Source organism: Erpetoichthys calabaricus, chromosome 2, assembly GCF_900747795.2.
Source record: "Erpetoichthys calabaricus chromosome 2, fErpCal1.3, whole genome shotgun sequence".
Taxonomy (NCBI): Eukaryota; Metazoa; Chordata; class Cladistia; order Polypteriformes; family Polypteridae; genus Erpetoichthys; species Erpetoichthys calabaricus.
This window is the reverse complement of record NC_041395.2, coordinates 166,356,002-166,371,585: the sequence shown is the minus strand read 5'-3', so window position 1 is coordinate 166,371,585 and position 15,584 is coordinate 166,356,002. Positions and strand designations below refer to the sequence as shown.

General features: G+C 41.5%; 1 protein-coding gene across 3 annotated transcripts in view; it reads right to left on the bottom strand.

The window, feature by feature from the left end:
• ano7 (anoctamin 7) overlaps positions 1–15,041 on the bottom strand; it is a 117,712-nt gene extending 102,671 nt beyond the window's left edge. The window contains exons 1-2 of one of the 3 annotated variants that reach the window (XM_051922882.1): positions 14,770–15,041; positions 9,781–9,833 (exon numbers count right to left, since the gene is read on the bottom strand). The gene's annotated coding sequence lies outside the window, so the exon portion shown is untranslated. Of the gene's footprint in view, positions 1–9,006; positions 9,163–9,780; positions 9,834–14,769 lie in introns of those variants that run through there. The other 2 variants (XM_028825716.2, XM_028825717.2) reach the window with 2 other exon arrangements.
• Positions 15,042–15,584: the final 543 nt, after the last annotated feature.

Here is a 15,584-nt window from a genome sequence, read left to right as displayed (position 1 = left end):
GGGTGCAGTATAGTGAGAATAGAATGGTTGAGGATTTTAAATACATTAAAATATCAAAAAGAAAAAAAATGGATATATTGCAGTTACCAATAAGAAAGGAAAACAGCTGGTGTTTGCTTGCTTGCTACAATGGCTATTTAAATGTCTAGAAGAGACAATACTCATCATGAATAACAGACAAAACTCAATGAGCTCCCCTGTTAAAAAAGACCATTTCTACTCTTTTTTTTTTTCTCCTTGCCAAAAACTCTGCATAATGCAACACCAACAATAACCATATTTGTTATGACTATTGGCATTCTGTTAAACACATATTTGAGCCTTTACACCTGTACAGAGGAGTTTTGTGTTGAGAAGGACTGTGATATCTAATGTGAGCAGAGATTCTCCAAGGTAAACTGGCAATTACAACAAACATAAGTGACAGGAGATCTAAAAAAATATTCCACAATTTGACACAGTCTCTGGTAAAGGCCTTACTGACTTTATACAGTATTTGGTTAAGACATAACAGCGTGTATTCTAGCAGAAGTCCCTCAGGACTTGTGGGACCTCATTTTAGTGCAGCAGGTGAGTTGAAAGGGTTTCATGTTTAAGAAAGCAAGGGCAGAAAAGAACGAATAAATAAAACGGTACACAATGTAGCTTTCTACCATAAATATAACTGCTGAGACAAACTTTATTCTCACTTTATATGTTGCCATTAGGAGTTATATTTGGAAATCTAAAATTAGTTTTCACAAACAGTATATGCTGCTAAAGTCCTGCTCTACCTAATAATTAGAAGCTAAATATAATCTACCTATTTTCCTAAGAAACTTCTACATGAACATAAATCAGTCAATACATTCTTAAACATAGACAAAACAAGGATTCTATTGGCCAGTTTTGTAAATAGCCTAATTATCTGGTTATTATCTTAAAAGGTTTGCAGTTGGGCTTTGAGCAATCTGCATGGACATATATATCTCCTTTAGTCTTGACATTGCTGAACTATTCAAGATCTATACTGAAAATAACAATAAATAATAGCAATATCAATAAATAGGACATTAAATCAAGTTAAAAATATGCCAGGAACAGCCACACAAGACAATAAAAGTAACTGAACTACAGAATTGTCAGTAATACCTTGCACCATGACTAAAGAAATTTAGCTTTATATTAAAATGGGCAATGCAAAACTGATTCTTAGTGCAACATGCACAGTGGAGTCTTGTCACAGATCAAGTTATGTAGATGACTGCATGCAAGTTAATAGTTTAACAGTTTATGTCTGCTGAAACAGCACTGCACACTATGATGATGCTTGATGGATGCAAACCAATCGTTTTTGAGGTGTGTGGGGTATAGAACTATAGAAAGTTCTTTTTCAGGCACCTCTTGGACTAAAATGTCCTATAAGGTAGGAAGGGATGTATGATGAAGTAGGTTTTTTAATAATATACAGTACATTTTACATACATATAGAACATCCATCCATCCATTTTCCAACCCGCTGAATCCGAACACAGGGTCACGGGGGTCTGCTGGAGCCAATCCCAGCCAACACAGGGCACAAGGCAGGAACCAATCCCGGGCAGGGTGCCAACCCACCGCAGGACACACATAAACACACCCACACACCAAGCACACACTAGGGCCAATGTAGAATCTCTAATCCACCTAACCTGCATGTCTTTGGACTGTGGGAGGAAACCGGAGTGCCCGGAGGAAACCCACGCAGACACGGGGAGAACATGCAAACTCCACGCAGGGAGGACCCGGGAAGCGAACCCAAGTCCCCAGGTCTCCCAACTGCGAGGCAGCAGCGCTACCCACTGTGCCACCGTGCCGCCCCATATAGAACATGTAACACACAATTCCATCTAAAATGTACTGGGAGAAATCAGGTGGATGAGAACTTAACAATGTCTGAGAGCCTGTTTTGCTCTCTTTTCAGATGGGAACTTAAAGTGTGTCACCCATTAAACATGAGCTAGAAAAATGATAGGAAATGCTAGGTGGTTTTCAACTCAGAAATTAGGTTTAGGTTTAGGTTTATTTGTCATATATAGGTTAACACAGGGTCAACATACAATGAAATATGTATGACGAGAAAAACAAGTCACTCAGCCTAGATCCAATAAAGCTAAAAAAAAAAATAATTAAAAAAAAAAATGTACAAGTTAAAAATAGACAAGCCATATAAAATAAAATGTGTACGTATAAAAGAAGTTATAGAGCAATATGAGTTGGATGAGCAGCAAGTACAAATGACAGTTATTGCACAGATAATGTTTTATAAGTACAGATGCATATTCCATAAAGTGCAGATGCATGTTCCAGTCAGTATTCAGAGTATGTGCAGGTACAGTTTGTGTGTGAGTATTGCAATGTAGATGTAATGCAATGTAGATGTAATGTAAGTGTATGTAAGTGTTCAGGTGTTGCTGTTGAGGAGTTGAATGGCCTGGTGGTAAAAGCTGTTCTTAAGTCTTGTAGTCCGAGCAGACAGACTCCTGTATCGTCTGCCAGACGGTAACAAGGAGAACAGCTGGTGTGCTGGATGGCTGTGCTCCTTTATGATGCTGCTTGTCTTACGCAGGCACTGATGGAGGTAAATGTCTTCAATGGCAGGAAGACTCTTGCCCGTGATGTGCTCTGCTGCCTTCACCACTCTCTGTAGTGATTTCAGGCTGCTGGCAGAGCAGCTCCCATACCAGATGGTAATGCAGCCCGTCAGCAGACTCTCGACCACACTCCTGTAAAAGTTTGAGGCGATGTTGGCATTCATGCCAAACTTCCTCAGCCTCCTCAGGAAGTAGAGCCGCTGGCGAGCTTTCTTAACCACAGTGTCTATGTGAAGGGTCCACGAGAGATCCTCGGTGATGTTTACTCTGAGGAACTTGAAGCTGTTAACCCTTTCAACTTCTACGTCGCTTATGTAGATGGCCTGGTGTTCTCTGCCTTGTTGTTTCCGATAGTCCACGATCATCTCCTTGGTTTTGCTGACGTTAAGATAAGTTGTTATCCAGGCACCAATTACCCAATGCCAGCACCTCCTCTCTGTAGGCCGTCTCATCGTTGTCAGTGATAAGGCCTATGATGGTTGTGTCGTCTGCAAACTTGATGATGGTGTTTGTGCCGTGTTTTGCAACACAGTCGTGGGTGAACAAGGAATACAAGAGGGGGCTAAGCACACAGCCCTGCGGCGCTCCTGTGTTTAAAATGAGTGATGAGGACGTGTGTTTGCCGACTCTCACCACCTGGGGCCTGTTTGTCAGGAAAGAGAAAATCCATCTGCAGATGGTCATCCCCAACCCAAGGTCGTCAAGCTTCAAGACAAGTTTTGAGGGGATGATGGTGTTGAATGCCGAGCTGTAATCTATGAACAGCATTCTTACATATGTATTCCCTCTTTCCAGGTGGGTGAGGGCAGTGTTTATTGTTAGAGCAATGGCATCCTCTGTAGATCTGTTTGCTCTGTGAGCAAATTGGAGAGGATCCAGAGTGTCAGGGAGGGAGGAGCAGATGTAACCTTTGACCAGTTGCTCAAAGCACTTCATATTGACCGATGTCAGTGCAACCGGGCGACAGTCATTCAGACAGGAGACCACTGGTTTCTTTGGGACAAGAATGATGGTGGATGCCTTGAAGGAAGTGGGGACCACTGACTGCCTCAGGGAGAGACTGAAGATGTTGGTGAACACACCTGCTAGCTGGTCAGCACACGCCCTGAGGGCACAGCCTGGGATGCCATCTGGTCCCGGAGCTTCATGAATTCATTTTATCTAAGAAGAAAGAACTCTACTTGGCAGGCTGCTTCAGCAATTGCTGAGTGCACTCGTTCTGCCTAATAGGTTAAACTGAAGAAATCCATCCATCGATCCATTTTCCAACCTGCTGAATCTGAACACAGGGTCACAGGGGTCTGCTGGAGCCAATCCCAGCCAACACAGGGCACAAGGCAGGAACCAATCCCGGGCAGGGTGCCAACCCACCGCAGGACACACACAAACACACCCACACACCAAGCACACACTAGGACAAATTTAGAATCGCCAATCCACCTAACCTGCATGTCTTTGGACTGTGGGAGGAAACCGGAGCCATTGCTTTGAAATATGTGAATTTGAAAATATTTTAAGGTAACTGCTGGAAGGAGTAAAGTTCAATCAGTTTTCAATATGTCACTGTGGAGTATGGGGGTGGCATGGCGGTGCAGTGGTAGCACTGCTGCCTCGCAGCAAGAAGACCAAGGTTCACAACTCGTGTGTGGATTTTGCATGTTCTCCCGTGTCTATGCAGACAGGTTAGGTGAATAGGTGATGCTAACTTGTCCCTAGTGTGTGTTTAGTGTGTGTGTGTTCGCCTAGCTATAAACTGGCACCCTGTCCAGGGTTTGCACCATGCTAGCTTTTGGTAGGCTCTACATATACCCTCCAAAAGCACACAGCCCCACACAAACAATGACTTTGGTCTGGATGAAGCAGATTAGAAAATGACATGACATGTATTTTTAAGCCTTTTCACTCATATACATAACTTCTTATTGTTTCAAATGCTGTATATTCTGTAAACACAATTATGTTCCCATTGTGCACTTCCCAGCCTTGATCCTACTGGATACAACAACCCGAGCCCTTCCTTGTTGAGGGATCCTAAAAGTCAGTTGTATAGTATGTGTTTCACAAAAAGCATTGCACAGTTATCCCACAAAATATCTTGCAAGGGATTATCTTTAAAAGGTGTGATATTTTCCCGGACACCACCAATCGAAGACCATGTCTTTATACAAAACTGGTTTATTTTTGTCCTCCACAACACAAACTCAGTCCCGCAGAACACACAGTGCCTCTAGCCCAAGTCACCTTTCTCCTGGGCCTTTCTCTCTCTTAACGTCCCTGGGCCACCTGTCCTCTCTCTCCAGGAGCTTCGTCCTGCTCCCGACTCCAGCTCGGTGATTGGAGGGAGGCAGCCCCCTCTTATCCTCACCCAGATGAGCTCCAGGTGCTCTACCTGACGTCACGTCCTGGTGTGGCAGAAGCATCAGGAGAACACCCGGAAGCACTCCGGGTGACCCTGGAAGGATCAATGTCCATTGGGATGGCGGAAGTAAATAAGCCCCGGGCTCCATGAGGCTCGGGGCGCCCCCTGGCAGTGGATATGGGCCTCCATGGACTTGAGTCTCCCTGCTCCCCTTCCGTGGCCCTCTTCTGCTCCAGGGCGGTTGCCCTCTCGTGGCCCGGAGGAGAAATATGCCACCACCTGGTCCTTCCAGGCGTCCCGGCCGGGTATGACACCCAGCCTCCTTCGACAAAGGATAAAGTGTCTTTCACCCATACACAATAATCTCGAATTCCACCAACAAGAATACACCTCCATTAGTACACTGCAGAGGTGTTCCCCTCCTCAGCCAACAGATCACATATTCAATCCATACTCAATCCAAAATAACTCACTCTCGGTGTGCTGATGGGGCACACTGGCTAAGTTACAGTTCAGCAAGTCATACAGTACTGCATCTTATTCACATCAAATCTGACATCCCCTTCTCTATCCATCCAAAGGGCAGAGAAAGAAAAACATTTATTATGAAATTATTAGACATTAATCCTGTTACAATAACGGGCACTAGAACAGTAGTGCATAAACATTAGTACGAACAGTCTATATTAAATGGCAAGGGACCTTGACCTCATTCTGTTTTTGCAAGAAGCCTAAAGTAAAATAATAATAAAAATAAAATAGAAACGTATATGACAATACAGTAAGTATAATTAATATTACATTTATCCTCTCCTCTGTCGCTGTTGATTGATGTGTTGTGTCTGTTTGAAGATCTCCTATCCTGCCTCTCTTTATTTTAGCTTGCTGTGGCGTCTCTCCAGCAAGTACTGTGCAGTTCCCCAGCAAGTATTTTAATCTGTGCTGATGTGCAGCTGATTATTGTATGTGTGGCGTCTCCCCAGCAACGGATTTTATGTGCGCGAAAATAAATCTACTTTTAAAAGTCATCCTATTGTAATATCATGAAAATTCGTATATTTAGGAAAACCCCTTCAACGACTGACCCTTTTCCGGGCCAAGCTTCTTAATCGCAAATCTAACATCCTCAGAGTGAACACTTGCACAACAACAAACACTAATCCCACCTCTTTGGGGAAGCTGGTCTCTGCGTCTCAGTACCTGATTGGATTTTTCGTGCCTTATGTTTTAGGAGTTACCTCATTTACCGAAATCCGATTGTATCGGCCGCGCAATATTTTACAGGTCCCGCCCTCTCTGTCTTGTGTGACTCGTCAGGCAGCCTTTGAAGCATCTGCTAGAGGCCGGTGACTCTGCCACTCATTCCTCCCTTCCCTGTACTTCCGCATTGTCTGTAATATGTGTTTAATTTTCTGTCACAACAGTGGGAAATCAGCAGAGTCTCCCCAGGAACTGATGTATTGTGTGGCGTGCAGCTGATAATCGTGGCTGTGGCGTCTCTCCAGCAAGTGCTGTGCAGTTCCCCAGCAAGTATTTTAATCTGTGCTGGCGTGCAGCTGATTATTGTATGTGTGGCGTCTCCCCAGCAACGGATTTTATGTGCGCGGCCGCGAGTACCCGATCAGCACTCTCCCCAGCAATGATGTCCTTTATTAAAGAGTGTCCCGCGCATGCGCACTTCACCAGAAGACACACACACACATGGACACATGGACGCACACAGGGATTTTATTAAAGAGGATCACTCTGCGATACTGAAATAGCAGTGGGTGGTTAGCAATGCTTCATCACACTGAATGAATTCAGGACAACATTAATAAGTGCCTGCCAGATTCTGAAGAATATTTGGATTGCTCTTCATCAAGTGACTTTGTTTCTTCCAGTTGAACAAGATAAGGTGACATGCAGGCAGCACAATGTAAGTTAGCACAGTAAATTGTTTGTCCCATTGATTGTCACAATTCATAGAGCAGTGCTGTAAGTAGATTACACCATTTAAACAAAAAGTAAAATCATTTTTCTGGACTCAAATTTATAATCTCATTATGCATCGTGCTGTGTGTGTGTATGTATGTGCACATATATATATATTTATTGTGACGGATGGCTGAGGCCCATACCTTGCTGGGACGCCCCTGCACCATATGTACAAGGGAGGCAAGGGTGGGAAACCCAGTATCACCCCCTGGATGCTAGATGGCAGTCTCACTGGGTTGCAGTGATGCCTCAGACTCCTCCAGGGCTTCATGGGGGTTGGAGTTCTGTGCAGCCCTGTTGGGTTCCGCAGGCGCCGCCAGGGGGTGCTGCAGCAGGAGCTGCTGCCCCATTTTGGGCAGCGTATTCGTCACACCCGGAAGTGCTGCCGGAACTTGGCGATCAAGCACCTGGAGCACTTCCAGGTAGACTATAAAAGGAGCCAGCAACCACCACTCAACGGCCAGAGTCGGGGGGAGAAGGACAAGGTTGCCTGGGAGGAGTGGTGGTGCCAGAAGAGAGGAGTGTGGTACCTCTGTTTTTAACTCACCAAGTAGCTTACAGTGCTGACTTCCCTAATATAATGACAAAATTCTACAAAATACAAGTGTAATGATTATCCCTACCCATTATTCCAATTGGCTGTATCTTTGCTAATTTATGTAAAGAATGCGAAATAACCATCCAAGTAATGCATGGTGTCAGTTTTCAAGCAAGACAGCAGCTACCGAGATCTTTTTAGCATGCCAGGCGTAGGTAGAGCAGTTTTTTCTGTTGTGGCACACTTTTTGTACCCTAAAAAATCCCACGGCACACCAAGATTATACCAACTAAAAAATCATGAAATCTCTTAAATGTGCTAAACTGTCAGAAGGGGTGGGACGGGGGCAGCAAAAAAAACTGCTTGGAGATTGCCGTTTGTAGACACAGCACTTGGTGAGCACTTTAGATGAATTTCCAAGCTGCTTTGTGCCTTTGCCCACTCATACAGTCCACTCTCTGCCTCATTCCACTGACCCGGGGTCAGAGGCAACTCGTATGCCCACTGGCCCTCAGCTCTGCGAGAGTCACTAACAACCATACACTCAGGCAGGTGGACCCCCGACAGTGCTCCCTAAGTGCTATGTCTGCAAAACGCTGATCACAGAGCACTTTTATGTCGACTTCTCCAGGTAGTCCTCAGACAGGTCTCGACCACCTGAGGAGCATGTCTATCAGGTCTGGACCCAGGGGCACTACACTGCTATTTCCAAGGCACACCAACTGAAAAAAACACTTGTGTAGAGAACAGGTATAATCATCAAGTCATTGATAGTGATGAACAATTGAGGATAGTATTTACAGAGTTTTAACACAAGTTTTAATGTATGCTCATTTAAGAGATGCTTATTCTTTCAATTAAATCAGTCTTTAGCAGTGAATTCAAAGTCAAGTCATTTTGATAGTTTCTTACTTTGACACGTCTGTGTCTCACATGCTACGCCAATTTGAGAATGACTACATTAGCCTCTTTTTCTTATTGCCTTCTTTTCATCTTGCTTTTTAGGAAGGCATTCAAATTCAAGTTGTACTTGCTCAAGTAGTATTTTGTTAAAAGTTCAGGTTTAAGGTCATTGTTTATGTTTAAACTATGCCAATATTTTTTTTAAAACTCCTTTGTGTTGATTCTAAATTCATTTTGTGATTCTGTGTGTATTTACTTCATGATTTATGTATTACTTTTATAATTACATTTTTTATTGTTAGATGCGATTAATTGTAATTAATTACATACATTTATGTGATTAATTACTTAATTTTTTTAATCAATTCCCAGCCCTAATATATATATACACATATATATGGTGGTAAAGGTCAGACAGCCTTCAGCTTTCTTCATTAACTCATTTAATGACAACATATCCCGCACTTCTATTCCTATAAAAATAACCATCTAAATTGTATTTGATTATACAACCAAGCTCAGTTGCACTCTGCTTTAAAATAAAAGCATTAGGTTATTTCTTTTATAATTTACTAAATTCTAAGTTCCCATTGTATCCGACATTTGATTTCTTTTACCTTTAACCCGACAGCTTTCCCCGATCAGTTCTGGTCATGTCCATCTAAAGGCTTCTATGAACCGGCTGTCGACACATTTTCAATGAGATGAACGGCTTACAAAAACCCAGCTTGCACAGCATCTCGTTCTTAACAGCTGTGGAGATTAGCGGAGAAAAGTGACTGTTGGAAAGAAATTTGAATTATTTCTGCGGCATGAATGGTTTTAGTGCACGTTATCTGCTGGCTGGAAGCTTGGCCATGTCTGTACAGCAATGTTGGGATTTGCATTTCAAATTGAGGCTTTTTTTTGCATGAGGCAGAGGACACAGTCACAAACAGCAGGACCTGTGCTGCAATGGATAGATATAAAAACAACTTAGCAGACCAAATCAAAAAGAAAGAACAGATGGAAAAAACTTTGTTAGAATTATACAGAGGCAGATGGGTATTTTGAGGATAGTATAGTGGTGCTGGAACTGGATAAACAGCTTTGGAGGCAAATGAGAAGAAGCAGTTGCCATCCTATTTTGCCTCAACCAGTCCAGTGACAAGTTGACTTCTGTCTGATTCAACGTTGTTCTACCCAGGACACTCCAATTGAGTCCTGACCCCTGTTTCCTATATTTATCATTTCCACCTCAGCTGACATTGCTGTGCCATTTGTGGTTTTATTATTTTCTTCTTTCTTTGGTGTTGTGTTTTTTTTTCTTTGAAATATCCCATCCAGCATTGTAGTATTAGAGGTTAAAATTTTGAACCTCATTCCAGAATTCTGAGCATTTAAATTCTCACCTTTGTCTTACTGAGTCACCCTGAGAAAGTCACTTAACATGCCTTTGCCCCAGCTGTAAAAAAAAACAATTACATTTTTAAGTTGCCTTAGATAAAGGCTTCAGCTACATGAAAAATAACAATAATTCCAATCATGCGGCAGTAACTGTTCCCTCATTTCTACAACATACAGTATACAATGCAAATACCATATCAATGCATACAAAGACACATAAAGAGGCTGCAGCAACTTAATTAACTTCATTGGTAATGACTTAATGTGGGCCAATACAGAACTACAGTTTTGTAATGAAGCTTTAGAAAGGTTGAATTTGCCCCATTAAGCTGATCCACTTAAAATTAAAATATGTTTATGGCATTTTCCTATCTTTATATATAATACACTACTGTGGCTGTTCGTTTGTCTGTCCAGGATTTTAAATCACCTGTAGCTCGCAAACCATTTGACCTATTGAACTGAAATCTGGTACACATATACTACGTGACCTCTACTGTCCGCTATCAGGGTGATGATTGACCTGCAAGGTTATTCCTCTTTTTATTTTTATTTCATTGTAGAATCAACTCTTGGCAGTGGCTGGCAGTGCAGTGCATGCGTACAGACACCGTTCTCAGTCCCTACCACCTTCTCCGTCACTTCCCTTATCTCTTCATATCTTATGAGGCAGATTGAAGACTTAAGTGCCAGCTTAAGTGAAAAATTAAAGAAAACGTACTAAGCAATTGCAACACAAACACTGACTTAACCAGTTTTAATGCGAAAAGATGCCGAAAGAAGAGAAGAAGCAGGACGCTAGGGGGGAGAAAAGAAGAGCTGCTCAGGAAGCAGCAAGCGCATCAACCTCTGAGCAAACCAATGCTAAATGTACAGAGTACGTCTTGCCTGAAGAAGGGGCCTGAGTTGCCTCGAAAGCTTGCATATTGTAATCTTTTTAGTTAGCCAATAAAAGGTGTCATTTTGCTTGACATCTCACTATAAACGTACAGAGAAAGAGTATAAAAACTATAACTCAAGTGTATTTGTGCAGTGTGCCGTTACTGGTAGAGAATAACATGTGAGGACACAATATACTAGGCCCACAATACATGATAACTGGCTCAATTTTGGGCAGATTCACCTTTCCCAGTAATTACAGGTGTTAAATGGTTACCTTCCCAGACTATCCTGTTGTAACATGAGGTACATACTGATTGACCTTAATACCCAAATTTACTTACAAGTCAGAGGGAGTCATCTCAATTTTAAATCGTAATTAAATGTGTTCCAATACTTATGACTCCAAATTCTAGTTTGGGACTCACCAAGTTTTTATATGCAATGTAACTTGATGTCAGTTGTGAAAGGCTGGTAGCCAATGTGGGACTAATGGAGGAAGTTATATCAAAACACAGTGAACAGGAGAATTTGTTTCCCCCAAATGAGATGGACTTGTCTTTTTTTTTGCTTTTTTGATTTTTCACTATCTTCTAATCACACTTGTTTTAAAGTCACATTTTGTAAAATCTTGTAAAATTCTGCAGGTTCGGAGAGTCAGTATTCTTTGAATCACAAGTGTAATTGAGTTAATGTGAGATGTTCTTTGTGGACATAATACTCCAGTGTGTGTGATCTAACAACTGAAGACTAATTAAGAGTACAAAAAAGTTGAAACTTGTCATTATGTACGGGGTATCTCCACATCAGTCTGATTATAAAAAATCTTCTAGTGTGTAGCAGGCATTACAAGTACAGAGCTATGAAACCATTTTTGCTTATGAGGTTTGCACGGGTGTATTGTGTAAGCTGCTCAGGGTTGCTCAGTGTGGAAGGATTTGAACCGAGTACCCTTGAATTTTTACAGTTGAACGACTTGACAACTAGACTATGCTGCCCATTAATTCAATTTATGCTGAATTCTGAATGAGTCTACATAAAATAATGAAATACTCTTCCTTAAAGGAACCCAAATGCTGCCCGAAAGAGCAGTAAATACAGTACTGCCACTCATCATTGTCCAGTACACCAATGCTTAAAACTGGACATAGGACTGCTGGGGGAAATAACGCAACATAAAATTCCAAAGTCAGTTTAATCTAGCTCAAAGCAGGCCTTAGCTCATCCTTGCAGAACTAGATGCAAGGCAGGAACTAAACCTGAATGTGGAGGACTAGGGTCTCATTTGTAAAACCTTGTATGGATTGGAGTGTGAAAAAAACATGCACACGCCAGCAAACAGGAAAATGCATACGCTAAACCTGACGTATGCACATTTACCTTTATAAATCAGAATCTCCTTGTAAACGCCTCGAACACCACCCTGAAACATCCATTTATGAAGCATGCTAATCAGTCTCATACAGAGCATCCTCCCACCTGAGGCATTGAGATCCCACCACCTGCGATCAACAGTAGCTGACTATGGTTCACCACTCAAAGTGTAAGATCATGCACAGCATTATAGCTCCTCTGCTCAGTGTTTTAGAGGCCAGGGAAAGGCATAAGGTGGGCAGCTGCTAATACCTGGCACATGTAATGAACTGATTGGTGTTGCGATGAATAGTGCAGGCCATATGAATAATTGAGTTACATTACAAACAAGCCAGCCACCACGTACAGTACCATCACATCTGTCAAAACTCTTTGCCTCAAAATAAATGAATCACGGGTTGACCCAGGCTACTGAGACATAACATTTGTCAGCCATGTCTCGGCATCACAGATAACTTGGGCATTATTGGAATGCCACTAATCATAGTTAACAGAAGGAACTTCATTCTTCCTAGGTAGCATTATTGCAACATGAGTGCATTAAAGTGCTCCAATTATGTTAGGAGAACTGGACACTGCTGCAAATTGCCTTGTTATGTTGGAAGTAACTTTTTTATATTTTATGTAGGTGGACCCACACCATAGAAAAACTGTATGTGGTGCCTCACCAGGCAGTTGATGGCTTCCAGCACAGCAGGCATGATGAAGTGAAATTTGGCCAAAATATTCCTGACCTGTCAGCCTGGTCTCTGAGAAGTGACAACAGGTAGCCAATATGAACCGATGAAAAAACAAAAAAATTCTTCAGTGCAAATACACAGCATTGGCCCTCTTAAGAGGAAACTCAAATGCAGTCTCCACATCATATTCATCACTTTTGAGGTGTAATACGTTTGTCATGTCAAATCACATTATAATAATGGCTTGAAGATATAAATTATTATGTGTGCGAGTCACCATTTAGTTGGTTTGGCTGCATTTCCCTACATTATCAAGGTTGTCGACATTTCCCAGTTTCTCCTAAATTTTTGAGTACGCATGGCTCATAGTTTCTATAAATACGCATTTTTCCCCATCAAGTTTTCTTTTATATTTCCTGATATTTGCATGGGAAGTTGTGTACACACATTTTGTGCCTCTTTTTCTGTATATAGAAGCTTTATAAATGTCTATAGAATGACAATAGTGATACAGGTTGCACTTTTGCCAAATTACCACTGAATTTTTATTTAAAACACAGGTAAGAGTGAGAAAAGTTTCCAACATCAAATTAGAAAAGTTTGGGTTAACTGGAAGCTAGTGTTTACCGCCTTAGCATTAATATCAATTCTAGTCCATAGAGGGACTTATTCATACACATACAGCAAGCAAGGCCAAGTTAGAATCACCCTAACAATGGTGTATTTAAGATGAAAAACTAGAACACCCAGACAAAAGCCCACGCAAACATAAGCGGAATGTGCGGACCCCATACAGGAAATGACTGGGCTGGGATTTAAACCCAGGATGGCGGGATCTTTAACCACTGCACTACTAGATAGATAGATAGATAGATAGATAGATAGATAGATAGATAGATAGATAGATAGATAGATAGATAGATAGATAGATAGATAGATAGATAGATAGATAGATAGATAGATAGATACTTTATTAATCCCAAGGGGAAATTCACTATGCAGTTGTGCTGTAAAAAATGCTATATTAACAGTGGAAATGACCTGAAGGCCAGATAAATTTGAATATGTACTGTAGGTTCCATACAAATGTTACTCTCACACTGCAAGTCTCATAAAGCTCATTTAAAATTACTCTCTGCTTTTGAAAACAAAACTGACCGATGAACCTGCAACATGACTCATTTGTGCTAGAAAACAGGATCTAATTCAATATTTCTGCACACTTCTAACATGTTAATAACTTACTTAAGGTCACATGGGGAGTCTGTTTTGACCAAATCTGTATCCTGATAGAATACAATCTAATGCTGTATCCTCGTTGGCACAGTGTGGACAGACAGATCTCCAGCTCAGCCTGGTCTGTGCTTTTATAAACATTTCCATTTGATGGTTAATCCTGCACTAAAACAGCAATTTATCCATTATTCTAGATAAACCTTAGTGTTCTACAGGCCCTGGTTTGAATTTCAGCCTTGTCACAGTCTGTGCAGATTTCCTTAAAACCCAGTGCTACCACAGAACTGAACTGGCCCAGGATGAATGAGTGCAAGTGTGCCCCGCAGAGGAATGGTGCCCAAACTAGAGTGGAGTTCAGAAAATGGATAAATAAATGCTCAGACTAACAAGATATCTCAAACAAGTGTAGACCATTTAGTCCATCAAGCTTGTTTGTTAAAAGCAAATGAAAGCAACACCAGAAAGTGAAACTTCTGCATACATTCTGATCTTGATTGAAATAATAAAGGCTGCAAGGTCACAACATTTTCCAGCTCTTAACTGGTTACTTTACTCTTACTTTAACACTCTCTTGCTTCCTTCCTTTCCTATAAATCACTACTTCGCACTTTTCCCTGTGAAGCTGTTCCTTTCATAATAACAGACTTGAGCATCTGTGATCATGACATCAGTCCTAGTCCTCAAGAACCAAAATATCAAAAGGAACCCTATGGCAACCGGCCATCATGAAAAATCTCAACATTCTATAGCATCAGACAGAGTGCATTGTCTATCTTTGTACAAAGCCAACTTTCTTAAATAATAAAACAAAACAGACATCCTTACCTCTGATGTTACAACTGGACTCGAGGCTAGTGTTCACAGAGGAAGCTCGATGACTGCACTTATTTTGTTCATTCAGGAATTCTGCAAAGACAAACAAAGGCCCATTTCCTTCCACTGCCAGTGGCTGACTAAGAAGGCGCTCTGCTGAGGTCGTGTTGAAAGTCTCCTCTCTTCAAACAGCCCTGCCTTTGTTTAAAGTGAAGGTGTAACTCCTGTTCTCCCAGAGGAAGTTCCAAGTTTGCCAGAAATGAGGCAGGGACATCAAGCTGCTGAAACACCTGGAAAATGTGGAATGACTGTCAGACTGAAGATTGGCGACTGGATGTGCAGAGAGCTGTGTGATGATTTGGGATAAAAATTGAAAAATGCAAAAAAGCTATCCTTAAAAAATGTCAGGATTACAGTCTCATTGAACTTTGGGTTAAGTATCAACCTTCAATTATTTTTTATGCATAAGGATATATAGAGTGCTAGTCCATCTGTTATCAAACCCACTTAATCCATTTCAGGAGCACAGGGACTGGAGCCATCTCATAAGTTAGGAACCAACTTCAGTAAATATCCTGCTGAAAAAAGTCAATTGTCTTTGCCACACAAAATTACTGAAATGTGCATTTAACATAGTACATTTCCATTATTTACTTGTTGCTATCTCTTTTCAAGCATTCCAAGAGGGCTGGCACCCAGTCTAGGGTTGGTCCCAGACTCCAGTCTGATATTGCCGTGAATTGGAATAAATAGATATACATAATGGATCAGATCAGAGTTTATTGTCATTGTGTTTCTTCACAACAAACATATATCAGTAACTACTC